General features: G+C 34.0%; 1 pseudogene; it reads left to right on the top strand.

The window, feature by feature from the left end:
- The first annotated feature begins 5,833 nt into the window (after nt 1–5,833).
- Nucleotides 5,834–17,899, top strand: part of LOC106060745 (dynein axonemal heavy chain 6-like) — an 83,888-nt pseudogene continuing 71,822 nt past the window's right edge.

Here is a 17,899-nt window from a genome sequence, read left to right as displayed (position 1 = left end):
TCTAAGAGTCTCTAGATCTAGATACAGATGAGCCGGTTATCGTTATCGTGACGTAAGCAAATTTACTTTATCTAAAAGGCCTATATTCCCTATAAGAGTGAATAGTCTATATCTATAATCCATATTATAGTCTATAGCCTATACATCTCTAGACTCTAGACATAAATTAATCATGTTATAAAAGTTATTTAATCTTTGACAGAATTACCATAAAGTTGATAAAGAGTTAGTTGCCAAAGCAAGTAAATATTGACTAGATAATAAGATGGCATTACTAAATTTAAATTAGATCTAGAAGACACTGCAAACATACCTGGAACCGAAGATTAGACACAAGGGACATAACGAGATAGGCAATAGATAGGATTAGCCTCATAGGAGCGTCCCATTTCATTTGAATGCTGGCAACACACTGAGCTCTATTCACTTCGACCGCACGTGACCAATAGGCTTCTGTGTCAAAACTTGACCGAGATTAGGTCTAATAGATTGGGATTGGCCAGTTTATCCGAGACATGTGCATTTGTTACATCCGGAACTAGATAGACCCACACTTCGACGTTTAGTTGCTATGACACAATAGATCGCTTAAATTACTCTGACCCGTGACCCCTCAATACACATACACACAATATACTAACCAGTGGTCGGCAAACTCGTCATCCAAAAGAGAGCAATATAAACAATACAAAATTGAAGTTTGATCAGAGTTAGTAGCCCTGGAGACACTTTTATTTGAAATAATTAGGATTTAAAGTACAATCTCGCGACTACCGTTACCTTTGTCTTAGGTTGGGGGGCCTACATCAAATTAAACTTAGTATTATACCAGGGCTGGATTTACCTATAGGCAACACATGTTAGAACTATAACTTCCTCACAAGCTACGGTCTGCGGGCAATTTCTGTGCACGGACCAAAGGTTTGGAACTCACTTCCCATTGATCTCAGACAGACATGCTACACTAAATTCAAGAAGAACATTAATAAAACTTTTTATTTAGATTAGTTTGTGTCATTTTAGCTCTCCTGTTAATGTTTGTAATGGCCTTGAGCCTACATTTTTTGTTTGTTAACTGCTCGAGTCGGGTGTCGAACCTCGAGCCCCTTTTATAGGTAGCCAAGCAAAGTTAAGTTCAAGCGTTCTTAGTCTCTCGACCACGCTTCCCAGATGTGCCGACAAATTCGATGGTTAGATTACACAAAGGATTGCGTAATAACATGTCCTTTTTTTCACTAAATTATTATGTTTGTTTGTAAAATGTTTTACATGTTTCGGATGTTCATTCAGAGTTGAAGATAATTTACTTCCTAGTCCAAACCGTCCTCAGGACGACGGGAGAGGGGAGCGGGCTGGGTTTGAACCCGGGACCATCGCGAACGACAGTCCAGCGCGCATACCGCACGACCATCCTCGTAAATAATCCCCCATCGTAAATAATTAATAACCATTCCATCAAATATTGACTATGTTTATGACGTTGTTGATCTTTTTTAAATTAGCATTACATGTTCGTAATAAAAATAAAAGAGCTGCCATCTACAGATCGTTCGTTATCTCTGCACAGTGAATAGTGAATAATAAGATGATTTTTTTTTTAATTGGTAAAAATTGAAGCTTAAAATGTTTCTCTCTATAACCAACGAACTTTGTCATAGGGCAGAATATCTGCATCATAGACACACACTCTCTCTATAACCAACGAACTTTGTCATAGGGCAGAATATCTGCATCATAGACACACACTCTCTCTATAACCAACGAACTTTGTCATAGGGCAGAATATCTGCATCATAGATACACACACATACACTCTCTCGCTCTACTTCAATTAAAAATTCTTAAAATGTGCGAAGATAAAGATCACTAGATACAATTCAAGTAGGCCTACTTTGCGAATTTCGGGAATTGTTTGCGCACTTAGTGATTCCTAATAAAAAATCTCGTGATATATTTTTTTCTTTCAAAATTGAGACAAATCACAGACCTATAGGCCTTTATATTAACACCAATTTCTTCCACCTTTCTACTGTTGAAATCTAAACTCTTATTTTTCCTAATGGAATTAATTTTTTTAAGCACTTAGTTATAAAATTTGCTAAATCTACCTCACGTATTAGTCATTCAATTGGAAATTAATCCCAAAATTATTCTATTATATATGAGTATTGTGTATTGGAATGATTGCATGCCAAATGCGATCTTTAAACCAAGCGTAATGAAGGATGGCGTAACAGAGACCACCTTCCCCCAGGCGCTATAAAGATCAAATGAGGCGCCATTTTGATCGAGGCGACAGAGAAAAACAACTGCCAGAAAAGAATACATTTGATTAGAGTAGCACAATGATCAAAATCACTCAGAAGGTTAAAAAGTAAAGTAGCAATACTACATAACACTAGCTGTACCATAATTTACAAACACGAAAGGTCATCTGTCTCCATCGAGAAGTCCATACAAGTCTAACTTTTAAAACGCTGGTTGTGAAGTCTATAGAAGTCTAATTTATAAAACGCTGGTTGTGAAGTCAATAGAAGTCTAATTTATAAAACGCTGGTTGTGAAGTCTATAGAAGTCTAATTTATAAAACGCTGGTTGTGAAGTCAATAGAAGTCTAATTTATAAAACGCTGGTTGTGAAGTCAATAGAAGTCTAATTTATAAAACGCTGGTTGTGAAGTCTATAGAAGTCTAACTTCTAAAGCGCTGGTTGTTACGGTGTATGTGTTCCGTGTGTGAATGGTGTTCGCATTTGCATCTATATTGTTATTGTTACAGTAGTTACTTGAGGTGGTCAAAGACAGTTCTAGACAAACAATTTCCATTTGATTGAATCAATAAAAATTATCTTGTCTGAAAGTTTTCTGAAAACAAAATAAAATACTCAGAAAGACAGCAGGGTAAAGCACATTACTTGTTCCACGTGCTAGGACAAATGTGTACAAGTGCTCCTTCTTCAATGGTGCTATTAGAGCATGGAATGGGTTTTCTGAATCAGCCAGGAAAAGCAATGACTTGGAAAATACTAAATCACTAATTAACTAGATAACTGGATTCTCAAAGGGCGCAATTTTCCTTTGAAGTAACGTCTGTAATTCATCAGATAAGACAGGCGCAGTCGACGAAAAAAAAAAAAGAACGTAGGCCTCAGAGAACCTGCTTTTTATGCATAAGTTGTGGCAAAATATGCAGGTCGCAACTGGGTCTGCTTTGCCACGTTAAATGGGAATTCATCTTTAGTCACACAATCTTCGGAATCAAAGGCAAAGAGATGGGTATGTATAAAGTTACTATGAAGCAAGCAGCTGGTGATCTCGTATGATGTAACCTTTTCTCACTGCTCGCTGCCACAACCGTGACCTCCGTGACCCCACAACACACCTGACCAGAGATTGATGTGCTGTTAATGAACAGATGCCCACTGTTGCAATAGGCCTACTTATCCATTCTCGCCCCATCTCTTCATTTGTGTGCGGCGAAAAAAAAAGGGCGCGGGTGGTCAACACTACGAAATAGAGACGGAGGTCGGTCTGCACGACTGGTTTAAAGTCCCCGAGATAGTGGGCGCCTAGCTGGATCTCAGAATTCAGGGTCAGGTCTAAACTTGTATCAACTACATGTTATAATAATGTGGAAATAAACAAAAGTAAAACATGTAGGAAGCATAATTAGACTTTTTTTTTTTAAAACTGAATTTGTGGAACTACTCAATGAAAGCAAACATGCTTTCTCTCCCTTGTCTTTAGTACCGTATTAAAAAAAGTATCTTTTCAGACCTCACCATTTGTAAGTCAGATGATGTAAAGGCCATTGTTTTCAGGGCCGGATTTAAGTGAGATCATGCCGGGCTATAGCCTCTATAAAAAAAAGAAAAATATAACCGAATTATGACGGGTCTGAACTTTTTTTTTTTGGTCAAACATTCTATTTGTACTTTTGCCACCACAATCTTAAGGCTTCGAGGGAAACAGAAAGAGAGAGATTGGAGCCCCACCACAAAGCGAATCTTTCGTCACCTTTAGTCCATCGTACAAATATTCGTGTCCCTTTTGGTACTCGCCCAGGGTCCCGTGCAATGCTGAGACGCCATTGATTAATTGCTCTGTAGTAACGCTATCTTCGTTTGTTTTTTTTTAAATAAAGTTTTGTAGAAACAAAGGGAGGATAGTAGAATCAAAGCATACCGATCGACGAGAGAGAGAAAGAGAGAGAATAAGAGAAAGAAAAATATAAAGATGTTGACATTGTGTTTATGTGTTTGTATATAGAGCTATTCCCGTCGGTAAGCAAGCTCCTATTGTGTGTTATGTGTTATTAAAGAGTTTGATGTACCCAGCATCGAGTGTTAGCGTCGCATATAGAAAATCTAATCGACCACCGGCGAACAATTGTTATGCAAAATATGTAGGTCACAGCTGGGACTGTGTATCCACGAGAAATGTTGCATTCCTCGTTAATATTCGGACTCGAAGACAAACCTTATTATTTTTATTATTATTTAAGCTAACATGGATGTCTGGAAATTTAGGCATCGGATATTTAGGCACCCGATAATTAGACACCCGATAATTAGACACTTTTTGAAAAGGCAGAAAATTAGGCACTCTTTATTTAGCAACCTTAATTTTGAACCTAATTAAACAATTTTAACGGATATTTTATCATTAGGCTATGGGCTATCGTTGATCTAAAAATAAATATAACGATTCTTACTACTTTTCATGATACAAAAGAAAACCTGAAACAAAACGGGGAAAAAAAATATAATCATGAGAATGTGTGGCAAAAAAAAAAAGACTCCCAATTAAGAGTCATTATATAATGATTCAGGGGAGGGGGGAGGTAGAGATGATTCTCCGCTCATTGCTTCACCTCCATCACCAACCCCGAGTTTTTGAAATTGATAATTACGCGATTTGTGTACATGTTTAGTTACCAATGTAAATACGTTAGATTAAATAATATTATAAAATATTTATTATATATTATGTCGGAAGGATTGGTACCATGACCTTTAACGATTGTGCGTTTATGAGTTTATGAAATGGGAATCTACCGAGAAAAGTGAATGGATCTTTTTTTGTGGAACATGATAATTAGCCAGCATATTTGTTTTGTAAAGAAAGTCTGGCTGTTTCAAAAACAAGAACATATACAGCGGCATTATAAAACAAATATGAAGGCCTTTTTGGTTTGAGCCGCGTATAAAAGATTGGTCAAACTACGCCTAGAGATTGGTCAAACTACGCCTAGAGATTGGAGGGTCGATGGGAATATTAACCAAAAAGAGACAAGAAAATAAGTTGGTGATAAAGGTAGCTACAATGTCGCTCACATTTTAAGTATAGAAATGAACCCATTTTTAGACGCGTAAAAAATGATGACTTTAAATATCCCATTAATTAATACTAGATCCAATATTTTCAAATAGTTTTTGGAGAATTTGGATTTCATTATTTTACCTTTTATTGATGTGGCCCGCGACACGCGTGTCGAAAGTTAAAATGGCCCGCAGGTCGAATTCGGTTGAGCATCACTGTATTAGACCATAGCCAGTGGCAGTCTGTTTTAAAAAGTTGCCATGATAATGTTCTCTCATTTAGTATTTGATCATTTTAATAGATGTAGCTCTAGCGACTAGCCGCGCTAGGTCTAGAACAAAAACAAAACCTTTACTTATGTGATACTCGATTTTATTTTTAATGTTGTAATAAATAATATTTGGCCTGCATCACAATCCGGCCGTATTTATAATTCTTCCTTGAAGTCTAATCTATATTTTTAATCTATATATATCTAGATCTATATATAGAATCTGTCACAGATAGTAATATAAACAAGCATGGCGTCTGCTACACATGTTCAACATTTGTGCAGTTCTAGCTACGTTATCATTGAATGTGAGTGGCGATAGCAATATTTATAAAAACAACACCGAAAGTCTTAGTCAAAAATTACACCCTCACAAGACTAGATCGATCATTAGTATCATAATGTCATAATTATGAAAAGCCTAGATTTTAGTCTCTGCCTCTCTATGATCTAGCTACATCTCTAGATCTAGATCTAACTAGACTCCTAGAGTCTAGAACTAGAGGACTAGACTCTACTGTCTAAGTGACGTCTACTTCTACTCTCTAGACTAGAGTAGAGTAGTCTTAGGTCTAGGTCTAGAATACTCTAGAATCTAGATCTACTAGAACTAGAGGACCAATGATCTAATCAGACTAAGTCTAAAGTCACTAATCATTTACTGTCTAATCTAATCTGATCTTGTCTAGTCAGTCTAGTGACTCTAGTCTAGATCTAGTCTCTAGTCTAGCCAGTCGATTGGCCAATTCCCTGCTTAGACCTAGGCTGGCTAGACCTAGAGATCTATTACACTTCACTATGACTATTAATATTACCATTATTGTATTATACTAGAATCTAGTATTGCCTATTGGTAATTAGATCTACTATTTTAGTATTTATTAATTATTAGTCTAGAATTATAGAAATACATTTCAATGAATTTCGTTGTTACTGACTCAACACTGATTGTAACATTTTGATGCAGTCAATCTAATGACTAATCATATGATCTATAATAACCTAGAATAGAACTTTAGATGTAGTACAACTAGTACTATATCTACTACAAGACAATCTAACTAATAAACTAGAGCCCTTTCATGGCTCCTGGCCTATCAAACTTATACAGTTTTATACAGCCCTATCCTAACTCCAGGCACATCTAATACAGCCCTATCATGGCTCGCATTACGGCCAATCTAACTGTATTAGTGTTATTTAATTAATACAGCTCTATTTTCACTCCAGGCCTGTTTAACTAATACAGCACTTTTCATGGGCTTATTTATATAATAATTTGACTCCAGGCCTATCTACCTAATACAACACTATTTCAGCTACACGCCTACTCCAGGTTTATCTGCTGGTCATATTTAAATCTCAAATAAGTTAAATATGGGAGAGCAATGAAATGGAGTAGCACAGTAATTTCTCTCTCTCTCTCTCTCTATATATATATATATATATCTTCCCTATAACATGCACATACGCCTACACAATAAACTGACTTTTGACCAGACTTTAGAAAACATTTTAAGTTCATTGATAACATGTGGAGCAGCTGTTCATCTATTCAAAGTCACAAGGATAGATATTAACGAGTGGCAGATGCATTTTCTTTTTGGTTCTAATAAGAAGGTCGCTGCAGTGTCTTTCATTTATCAGATGTCTTTGTAAAGATAATTCTGTTTCAAATGAAAATTAGGAAAGCTGTCTAAAAACAAAACCATTGTATTGTTAAATAAAAAGATTTACTGCTACATATAGGAAACCCTTAATGTGAAAAGGGTAATCTATAAAATGAATGTCTGCATATGACTGTTAAGAATCTAAGCACTTCACTGTTAGGTGCACTGTCCCAATGTTTCCCTTGTTTATTTAAATAATAATAATAATTGTAAGCCCTAATATTTTTTACATTAAGTTTTTAAGTTTTATATATATCTAGGTTTAGCACCAAGTCATTGCTTGCATTTATTGAAATCATTATATTAGACATGCATATTGCAAATATTGCTGTAGTTTATAAGATTTTAAACACAAAAAAAAAAACAAGATTAAATAAAAAAATATATATATATTTGCAATAAAACAATAAAAAACTTTTAGAATTGTGTATTAATTATTCCTTTGGTTGTGTGTGCTACCAGGTTCCATTCATGAACTTGGAACCAGAGGAGGTGACCTCCACCACTATGAAATACCTGAAGACGGTTCAGATGCTAGAGAAAGGTCTACCACCCAATGATGTGGTCAGCCTGTTGAAGAAGAAAGTTGAAGTTATGAAACAGAGAGTAGGTGTTTGTTTTCTGTTTATTAGAGGCGTAATTCCTCAATTAGGTTTGCTTCATTTAGATTTTTTAATTAACACATAAAATATTTTTGTCATGATACATTTAGATGTGAAGTTTTTAGCTCTGTCACACTAGGTTTCGGGTATACTTTTGGATGTTTCCTTTGTTGTTACCACAATATAAATTGTTTTAGAGTGTGTCTCAGTAGCATTTCAGTACAAAGTAAGGTTATTGTTGGCAGCTTGAGATTTTCAATGGTTTCATTGTCATGGCATGTTATTGGGTTTGGTAGGCCTTGGTGGCACCCATCTCTTCTCCCAAAACCAATTATTTCTTGAGGCTTTCTCCAGACAATGGAAAGTATTACATGACTAATCCACTCATCCCTTGTTTAAGGTTGATGCTGGTTTTGATCTCCCCTTGGTATTTGATTTTCCTTTAGCCTGCCATATCTGGGGGGCATTCTTCTACTAGAAAAAAATTTCAGTAATGCCATATGAAGTTCGTAAATAGTTCAGAATACTTACACAATTCGGGAAAAGAGAGGTGCAGGAGGAAGCGTCTTAATATCTATTGCAGACATAATTAAATAATTACATTCTACCCATACCCATGTGTCAATCTAGTCATGTAGACCAATACCCATGTGTCAATCTAGTCATGTAGACCAATACCCATGTGTCAATCTAGTCATGTAGACCAATACCCATGTGTCAATCTAGTCATGTAGACCAATACCCATGTGTCAATCTAGTCATGTAGACCAAATCTGACCAATACCCATGTGTCAATCTAGTCATGTAGACCAATACCCATGTGTCAATCTAGTCATGTAGACCAATACCCATGTGTCAATCTAGTCATGTAGACCAATGCCCATGTGTCAATCTAGTCATGTAGACCAATACCCATGTGTCAATCTAGTCATGTAGACCAATGCCCATGTGTCAATCTAGTCATGTAGACCAATACCCATGTGTCAATCTAGTCATGTAGACCAATACCCATGTGTCAATCTAGTCATGTAGACCAATGCCCATGTGTCAATCTAGTCATGTAGACCAATACCCATGTGTCAATCTAGTCATGTAGACCTACATTTAGGAAGTTGTAGGACACATTCAAGCAGTCTTATAAATTTCACACATTTTGAGTTATTTAATTGGTCTATTAAAATTAAACATTGAAAATATAAAGTACAACAGTTGACTAAATGTGAATAGTTTAATATTAAGAAAGGGCGGAAGTTGATAGAACATATAGAATCAGAGAGTGATTGCAGGCTAGTGTAAGGTACAAAACAATAAAGTTCAATGAAATTTAAATGCAAATTTCTTTTTGATAAGACTTCCAAAATTTGAACAGCACAATTAAAATTTAAAGTTTTTTTTTCTTCTCATTATAAAAGTGGTGTGTTAACTAGACTGCTGGTAAATTGTACAATTCTTGAATTCATTTTATTTTTACTTTTGAAAAATGGTCAAGCAAAAACTTTTGCTATTGCATGTACTCACAGCTTCAGGTAATAACTGACATGAGAAACCCACATCTTAAAAAACTTTTGTTATTGCATGTACTCACAGCTTCAGGTAATAACTGACATGAGAAACCCACATCTTAAAAAACTTTTTGTTATTGCATGTACTCACAGCTTCAGGTAATAACTGACATGAGAAACCCACATCTTAAAAAAAGGCACTGGGACTTGATCCAGGAAGCATTGAATTATAAATTTATCAAAGATGAGCCTCTAACACTTGGCCTGTTGATTGAGATTGATGCATTTGACAAGTCTGAAGAAATGATGGAGATAGCTGGCATGGCGTCCTCACAGGCAGCTCTGGAAGCCATTCTTAAAAAAGTAATTTAACACTAGTATTATAGATCTACCATTTTTGGTCATTTTTATTTAGACAATTCATTATTAAGATGAAAATTATCTTAGATTTTTAAGTGTTTTACATTTAGTCCAAATTCTAATCATGATTGTTGACTACTTCATAATTCTTATAGTAGGCTAATGAATGCATCATGATACTATTTTTAAAGCACCTTTGACAACCTTATTTTAACCACCCTTATTGACTTTTTTAAAAACCAACTTTGGTGACTTCATATACACCTTTTGGAGACCTTACTTTAGCAAGCACACTCTATGTTAAAGTTAGTGACTATGGTATTGATTAGTGTCACATTATTGTTTTATAGCTATCGTGACATGCACTAGTCAGGAATCACGTAATACAATGATTTATAGTGTTTATTATTTTTCACGTGGGAAACAAGGGTCCACAGTTGAATGGTGGGTAATAAGTCTCGTTCTGAGAGTTGACCACATGGTCAGAAATCAGTAGACGCCATGGACATAGTAGAAGATAGATGTTATAAGTATTTGAGGAATTCTCTTGGACTACATTATCAGTTTATGTGAAATATTACATGTGATTTCTTGATGGCTGAAATTTCCAGTATATTATGAACTGTTGTTTTATTTTAATAAATGTATATCTGTTAAGTCGACTTGAATCAGTGAATTTTAATACATGTTGTGTTGTGCTAATGTAAGTAGACATACCCGACGACATGTAGAATAATACATTGAAAAAGATAAATTTACAATAAGTAATTCATTGTTTTGGTAAATTCCACTTAAAACAATAGGAAACTTATGTCTCAATATCTTGTTCAGGTGGTGGATGCCTGGAAGCATGTGGAGTTCCCTGTACTGCCTTACAAAGATCAGAAAGATGTCTATATAATTGGGAGCACAGATGAGATTCAACAACTGTTAGATGATAGTAACATTAACATCCAGACCATTCAGTCATCAAGACATGTAGGTCCCATTAAAATCAAAGTGGAAGAATGGGCAGCTAGTCTGTTTATTTAATAAGACTTTGGTAAGTAGTTAGAAGTTTAGAATGTACACTTTGGTTTCTTATAGTTATAATGTTTTTTGTTTGGTGTAATGCACAAATTGTAAGACAAATTTCCTTACGGATAATAAAGATTATTATTATTATTATTCGTAATGAAGTATTAAAAGTTTAGAAAGTCTTTCACTTTGTTGTTTCTCCCAAGGGTTCCTCCATCCGATGTTAAATATATATTTTATTAAGTTTCCTGCCCTGTATTAACCATGTTTGTTGCCTCTGTATATTTTTGGTTTTCCAGTTGATATTCAGAGGCCATGGTGGCTGATTGGTGAAACACTTGGCTTCTAAACCAAGAGGTCTCTGGTTCAAATCTTGGTGAAGACTGGGAATTTGAATTATGTATGATGCACCAGAGTCCACCCAACTCTAACTCATTCGTTGAGAAATGTAAAGAGAGTTGTTTGTTGTGCTGGTGACATGACACCCTCATTAAGTACTGAACAGAGAAACTGATGAACTTTATATCATCTGCTCTATAGATTGCAAGATCTGAAAGATCAATGTGTACACTTCCGTTAATCTAACTCAATGTTTTCCAAACTTTTTCATAAATGGACACTTTTACATTCTGAGTATTTAGAGGAACACTTTGCTTATTTTTTAAGAGAGGTTAGAGTTAGGCCTACTAGTTAATTATTCCAGTAGTTCATGGAACACCTATTCAGACCTCGTAGAACACAGTTGGGAAACACTGATATAACTCTTCAATCCCGTCCTCTTTTTCTTTTTTTTTTTTTTTGAATTACTTTCCAACTATGTTATTGTTATTTTTATACCTTCTTACATACAATTTAAATCCTGTTTATTTTCTTAAAATATTAAGGTCCTATTTTTTTCAATTGCTTTTTGTCTATTTCAACACCTCTTACCTCCGTTAGAGAGGCGTGTGCTGACGTGTGGGCAGCCCAGCACTCGCAAATTTACCGCTCAGGCTTTCCCCCAGCAATGGAGAGGTCACTCCATCTCTGACAGTAATGTCTTTGAAAAAAGTCAAGGATTGGCCTCTTAAGTCACACAAGAAGATGCGAATGGAAAAGATCGTTTCTCGAGACGTAAAATGCCACAGACCTCCATTACAGTTTAAATCCATTTAAACTGTCTTTTATTCTATCAAACTTTTTGCTACCCCATTTTATCCTAATTCATTATACTACTATCCTAGATCCTTGTTCCATGGATTGCAGTTTCTTCCCCCTGTCTTTAATTGTGCCATCTCATTATGAAATAGATTTATTTTCCAGGAATCATGGATCAACTGTCAGAGGACATGGCTATATTTAGAATCAATTTTTAGTGCCCCTGATATTCAGAGGCAGCTTCCAGTGGAGGCCAAACTGTTTGTTGAAGTTGACAGATCTTACAAGGAAATTATGAGGAGAGTAAAGAAAACTCCTCTAGCTATACGTAATGGAACACAGCCAGGTTTGTTTTCAGTTCAATTTGTACTTCTTAGCCCTACATAATAAATATTTATTTCATTGATATAATCAAAGCTATGGTAATATTTACATTGTATATATATATATTACTGATTATGATTATGGCTCTTAATCTTCAAGTTCATTAGTGTAGTGCAACCATTTAAATTGTAGAGCAAGTATCAAAATGTAGGAACAGGGTTTGAGAAATCTGTTGTCTGATTCTATTGAAGGTGTCAAAATGTCATTACATTTTTTTTTTTTTTTTTCTATTTCAGTAACTTTAGGAAGTATTTGAACAAAACATTAACAAATATTTAAATGAAACATTTCTGCATTAAAAGTAATGACATCTTTACAGGTCTCTGGGAAACATTTGAATATAACAATGAATTATTGGATACAATTCTGAAATGTCTTGAAGCCTACCTGGAAACAAAGCGTGTTACATTTCCAAGGCAAGGTTTAAGCTTAGCTATAGACAGAAATTATTGTTAAGCTTTAGGTTAGATTACATGCACTAATAGAATCAATGACTTGGTTAATGCTCTAATTAACATATCCTAACACTACATGAATGATTAAGTTAACACATAGGTACAAACTGTACACTAAAATCTTTATTTAAAGAAATGTCTCTTCTTTATGTCAAGAAATTTTCTTCAAAAAACAATTACTTAGCTTAAGATTTATTTTAGAATATTCACAAGCAATTTAAATTTTGAATTTTTTTTCCCAAATAGAATGCTTCCTTTGTTTTATAATTTAAATAATTTTTTGGTCCAATTTTCTCATTTAAACAAAATTTAGAAAATGCAGAATATTAAAAAAACAACACCTTTGGGAGCTTTGAGTTACCTATAGATGTAATAGCTAAGAAAGTGAGCTACTGTTTTTTTTTAGAAGAGATTAGATTGTATTTTTGTCCATATAATATTTGTAGACGGCATAAATTTCTGTCTCTTCTAAGGTTCTACTTTCTCTCCAATGATGAACTACTTGAGATACTTGCACAGACTCGAAACCCATTGGCTGTGCAACCACATTTACGTAAATGTTTTGATGCTATACACAGACTAGAGTTTGCTGTGGTTGAGGGACTTCCACCTGGTATATTTATAGTAGCTTAATAGTGTCTTCATATTTTCCAACTTGAAAAAGCTTGAAAAAAATACAAGTAAGTTATTAAATTTATTTTTTTATTGCAGAGGAGGAGATTCAATTTACAAATGACATATTAAGCATGATATCACCAGAAGGAGAGAAAATTGGATTGGGCAAAGTAAGTAGCTTCTTTTTTTTTTTGTTTAGGATTTTATGGCTTAGGAATTACACATACTTTTTATTAAAACATAGATCTGTTACAGAAACTGATTAGCTTTATATTTAATAATGTGGCCAAAGACAGGTGCAGAAGACAAAAAGAAAACTTAAATAAACCCAGGCTTTGTCTGCATTAGATTTGGCAAAATATGCAGGTCAATATTGGGTTTGCAAAGTCATGAGAACCACTGTGTTCACCCTGAATCTTCAGAATCAAAGACATTGCCATTAAATACATTTTATTATGGACTCTGTAAAGAACTACTTAACAAAAAATTGAGAGTTATGTTTTGTCATTGTAAAATGTAATGTGATTGTGACCTTAAACATTATATTTTCTTTCTACTAAATGCAACTATAAGCCTACTAATATTGGTATTAGGGACAATAACAATGAGAATAAATTGAGGTTGTGGCTTCAAAATCAAACTTTGTCAATGACTCAACAAAGCAGAGTCTAACGAAAAGAAGAAATGTTTACCCCAAATTATGGAAATAGTCTACATTATGGAACAAATCTTTTTTTTTTTTACCTACAATTCATTTGTTTTTTATAGGGCTTGAAGGCAAGAGGTAATGTCGAAGATTGGCTTGGAAAAGTGGAAGAAGCCATGTTTGCCAGCATACGACGATTGTGCAAAAAGTCAATCAAAGACTATGAGACAATGTCATTTCTTTCTTGGATTATGTCTAATGCTTCACAAGTAAGTAAATAACTTTTGTATGTCATTTTATTTGGTGTTAGCTTGAGAAAAGTATTAGAATTTCTCCATTCAATTAGTTTGAATGCAGAAATGATGGGTACTATTACTATTCTTTTGAAAACAATTTTTTTTTATTATGTCTATATAATAGAATGCCCTTTTTTTAATCTATGCTATAAAATAAGATATTTTTTAGGTTTCACAGCTTTGTCTAGTTTATCAAGAGAAGTTCAACATTTTTTAACTTGACAGTTAGTTACACTACCATTAAAGACACCTTTGTTCTGTCTCTGCCATGCTGCAGGAATTTAAGTTTAGGCTTTAACTAATAATCTTCATTTTGGAAAAAAAAATGTCTGATGCGTTTAAAACAAATCAAAAGCAGTTGGACAAAATTGGTGTGATGTTTGGCTGAGAGGCCAAAACCACTGAGCTATGGCTTGGCCACCAATCAATGGGGACTCAAGTTTGAATCTGGACTTAAGCAGAGCTATGTTTGCTGAGTGCATAAAAGCAGGAGGGAAACTTGTTTCTATGCCCCCCCCCCCTCCACTGGTCCACAAAAGAGATTGGACCATAGTACATTGAGCATGCAATGAACATGAAAGCAATAACAAAAAGTATTGATTCTCAGAAAAATCTTTGACGTAAAGGACAAATTATAAACTAGGAGGGCTAATTATAAATTAATAGGACACTAGATGTTGGTACATTAAATAATAGAGTACAAAGACACATAATTAACTAATTGGACAAATAATCGACTGTTAGAACAAATTTAATTTGTGAAATTATAAACAAGTAGAAGAATATAGGTACTAGCAATTCAAATTATAGAAAAGCAGAATAAATGTTTCATTATTTGGACAAGCTATTAGGTGACTGGGCTAAGTTATAAGTTATTAGGTCAAGCTATTAGGTGACTGGACTAAGTTATAAGTTATTAGGACAAGCTATTAGATGACTGGGCTAAGTTATAAGTTATAAGGACGAGCTATTAGGTGACTGTGCTAAGTTATAAGACTGTCAAGAAAAGAACAAAGACAAGTAAGATAATTAATCTCATATTGACCTCAGACTTTTGTATATAACAGAGCTAACCCATTTTAGTATTGCTCTTAATTGAATATCAAATTTGTATTTAGGTTGTTCTAACTATATGTGAAATGATGTGGACCCCTGATGTCAAAGCTATTCTTAGAGACTCTCGAACAGTTATCAGGGGAATGAGGGACTTTGAACAAAGAAGCTTTACAGTAAAAAATTATTTGATTTTATATTTCACAAAACTTATCTTTTCTACCATTATGTATCAGCACTTAAAATGTATCAGTAATTTCAAAGTGACTTTCTATCAATCTATCAACAGGAGTTAAATCTTCTAGCTGGGGCAGTGAGAGGAGAACTTCCTAAACTGGCTCGAGCTACACTCTGCGCTCTTATTACAATCAATGTTCATGCACGGGACATAATTTCAGAAATGGTGAAAAAACAGGTCAGACATTTTAGACAGTAAACTTTTTAATCTTCCTAATATAATTAAATTCCATTTGATGGCTTAATCACATTGTTTGACATCATTCATAAATGCATATTGCTTCATTCAACAAAGACCAAGAACAATTCTTAAAAGATGACTGGTGAAATGTGCATTAATGGGCTGCTTTACATGCAGCCCTGAGATGACCAAAAGCTTTAAAATCTTGTTAAAAATAGTATGCCTGTGAATAAATCAAAGCTTTACAAATTTAATCAGTCAAATGGAATCAGTCAAATGGAATTTTGAAATGGTAATCCATTGTAAAAATGACAAAATCATGAATGTCCCAAATGTGGTTAATTATAATTATAATAATAATAATAATAATAATAATCTTTATTATCCGTATGGAAATTTGTCTTACAATTTGTGCATTACACCAAACAAAAAACATTATAACTATAAGAAACCAAAATGTACATTCACACCAGACTCACTCAAAATTTACATGTGACAAAGTTTATACCAGATTGTTCTTATTTAATGATTTGATTGCCAGCACTCAAGACTTAATAGTAAAAAACAACAACATCATTTAAATAAATACAAGATCTTCTTTTTAAAAAGATAGAAAAGAAAAATCATAAGTTACAGTTTCATTCATTCTCTTTTACAAACTGTGTTTTGGGGACAAAAAATTGTTTTTAAAAAGAAAGAATAGTTTTGGTTATGGTGTAACTATAGGACTCATTTTAGTCATTTTAGGTCCATGTCATTATCATCTGAATGTAAATAAAAAATCTTTCTGGGTTCTGTATAATGCTAGGAACAAAAAACAAAAATATTTTTCTCTCTGTATGTGAATAGAAACATTGCTTGTGCATTGGAAACGTTTACAATCTACAGGAGATATGTCTTATAAATATGTCTAGTTGTAAGTTGTAGCTGCTGGCAGTTTTAAAATCTCTTTAGCCAAGTTTTTTTGGTGTGGCATTTCTTTTGATCTACTAAGTCTTTGCGAATTCAGTCTGTGTCTTATTCCATTTCAATCTCCTTGGGATTCTTTCATTTGTTTGTTAAATGAGGAAACTACAAAACTTGTGTTAACAGGTATCAGAACTTTTAAGTTTTGACTGGCAAAAACAACTCAGATATTATTGGAATATGGAAGTGGTAACTGTGTTGTCTGCATGTCAATAGCTGTCTACACCTATGGCTATGAGTACCTTGGAGCCTGTCCTAGATTAGTGATTACACCTCTGACTGTAAGTTTATTGATATGACTTTATTCGGGAAGTGGGGCTATCTACGAAGATCTGATTTATGAACATGCACTGTTTACATTAGATTTTTACCAAATATTTAAATTTTTACTACCTTTACTATTTTAACTGTGAATAGACCTTGATTTTAATGATATGACTGTATAGAATCTGGCCCTTGTTGTTTAGAGAGAGAGTAGTCCTTAAGGGACTGCAGGCTCGACATGGCCTAAATTGTGCCGATGTGCCTCAAATCAAAAATCAAATCGTTGGACTATTTATATTTTTCCAAGTGACAGGCATATTTGTTTGATCAATTGATAGGATAAAACATTTGAATTAATGTCAGGATAAAACATTTGAATAATATGACATGACCTGACTAATTTTCAGAACATGCCTAGCTGACTATTTGAGGATTCAAGTGGATATTTCTATTGAATTAAAAAGATAAAATAATTGAATAACTAAGTTGACATATCTATTACATCAATGATTATTAACTGGGCAAACACGTTTAACAAATTTACTGAACACAACAGAATTAATTGCTAATAAATTCTTTAGTTTTAAATAAACTTAATAGCAATGCTTTTAGTTTTAAAAAATACAGCTACCACTTTTGTGTAGATCCCTACTTTTTAATTGTAAATTCTCAGTACTAGCCTGAAGATTTTATGATGAACATATTAGTACCTTATTCGTTAGTAATCTAGTAGAATGGGAGCTCAAAGTCTGTAAGTGATGCCAGATGTTACTTTTTGACAAATAGTTATAAGCACAATCAAAGCACAATCATAGAGACATTGACAAAATTCTTTCTTCCTCCTAGAAGGATAAGTTTCATCTTTCTGGTTTATGCATTAAAACAGCAACCATCTTTATCTTTAGTTTTCTATACATGCCACA

The sequence above is a fragment of the Biomphalaria glabrata genome, chromosome 5, assembly GCF_947242115.1.
Source record: "Biomphalaria glabrata chromosome 5, xgBioGlab47.1, whole genome shotgun sequence".
Lineage (NCBI taxonomy): Eukaryota > Metazoa > Mollusca > Gastropoda > Planorbidae > Biomphalaria > Biomphalaria glabrata.
The sequence above is the reverse complement of the archived record's forward strand: the minus strand, read 5'-3'. Positions and strand labels throughout refer to the sequence as shown.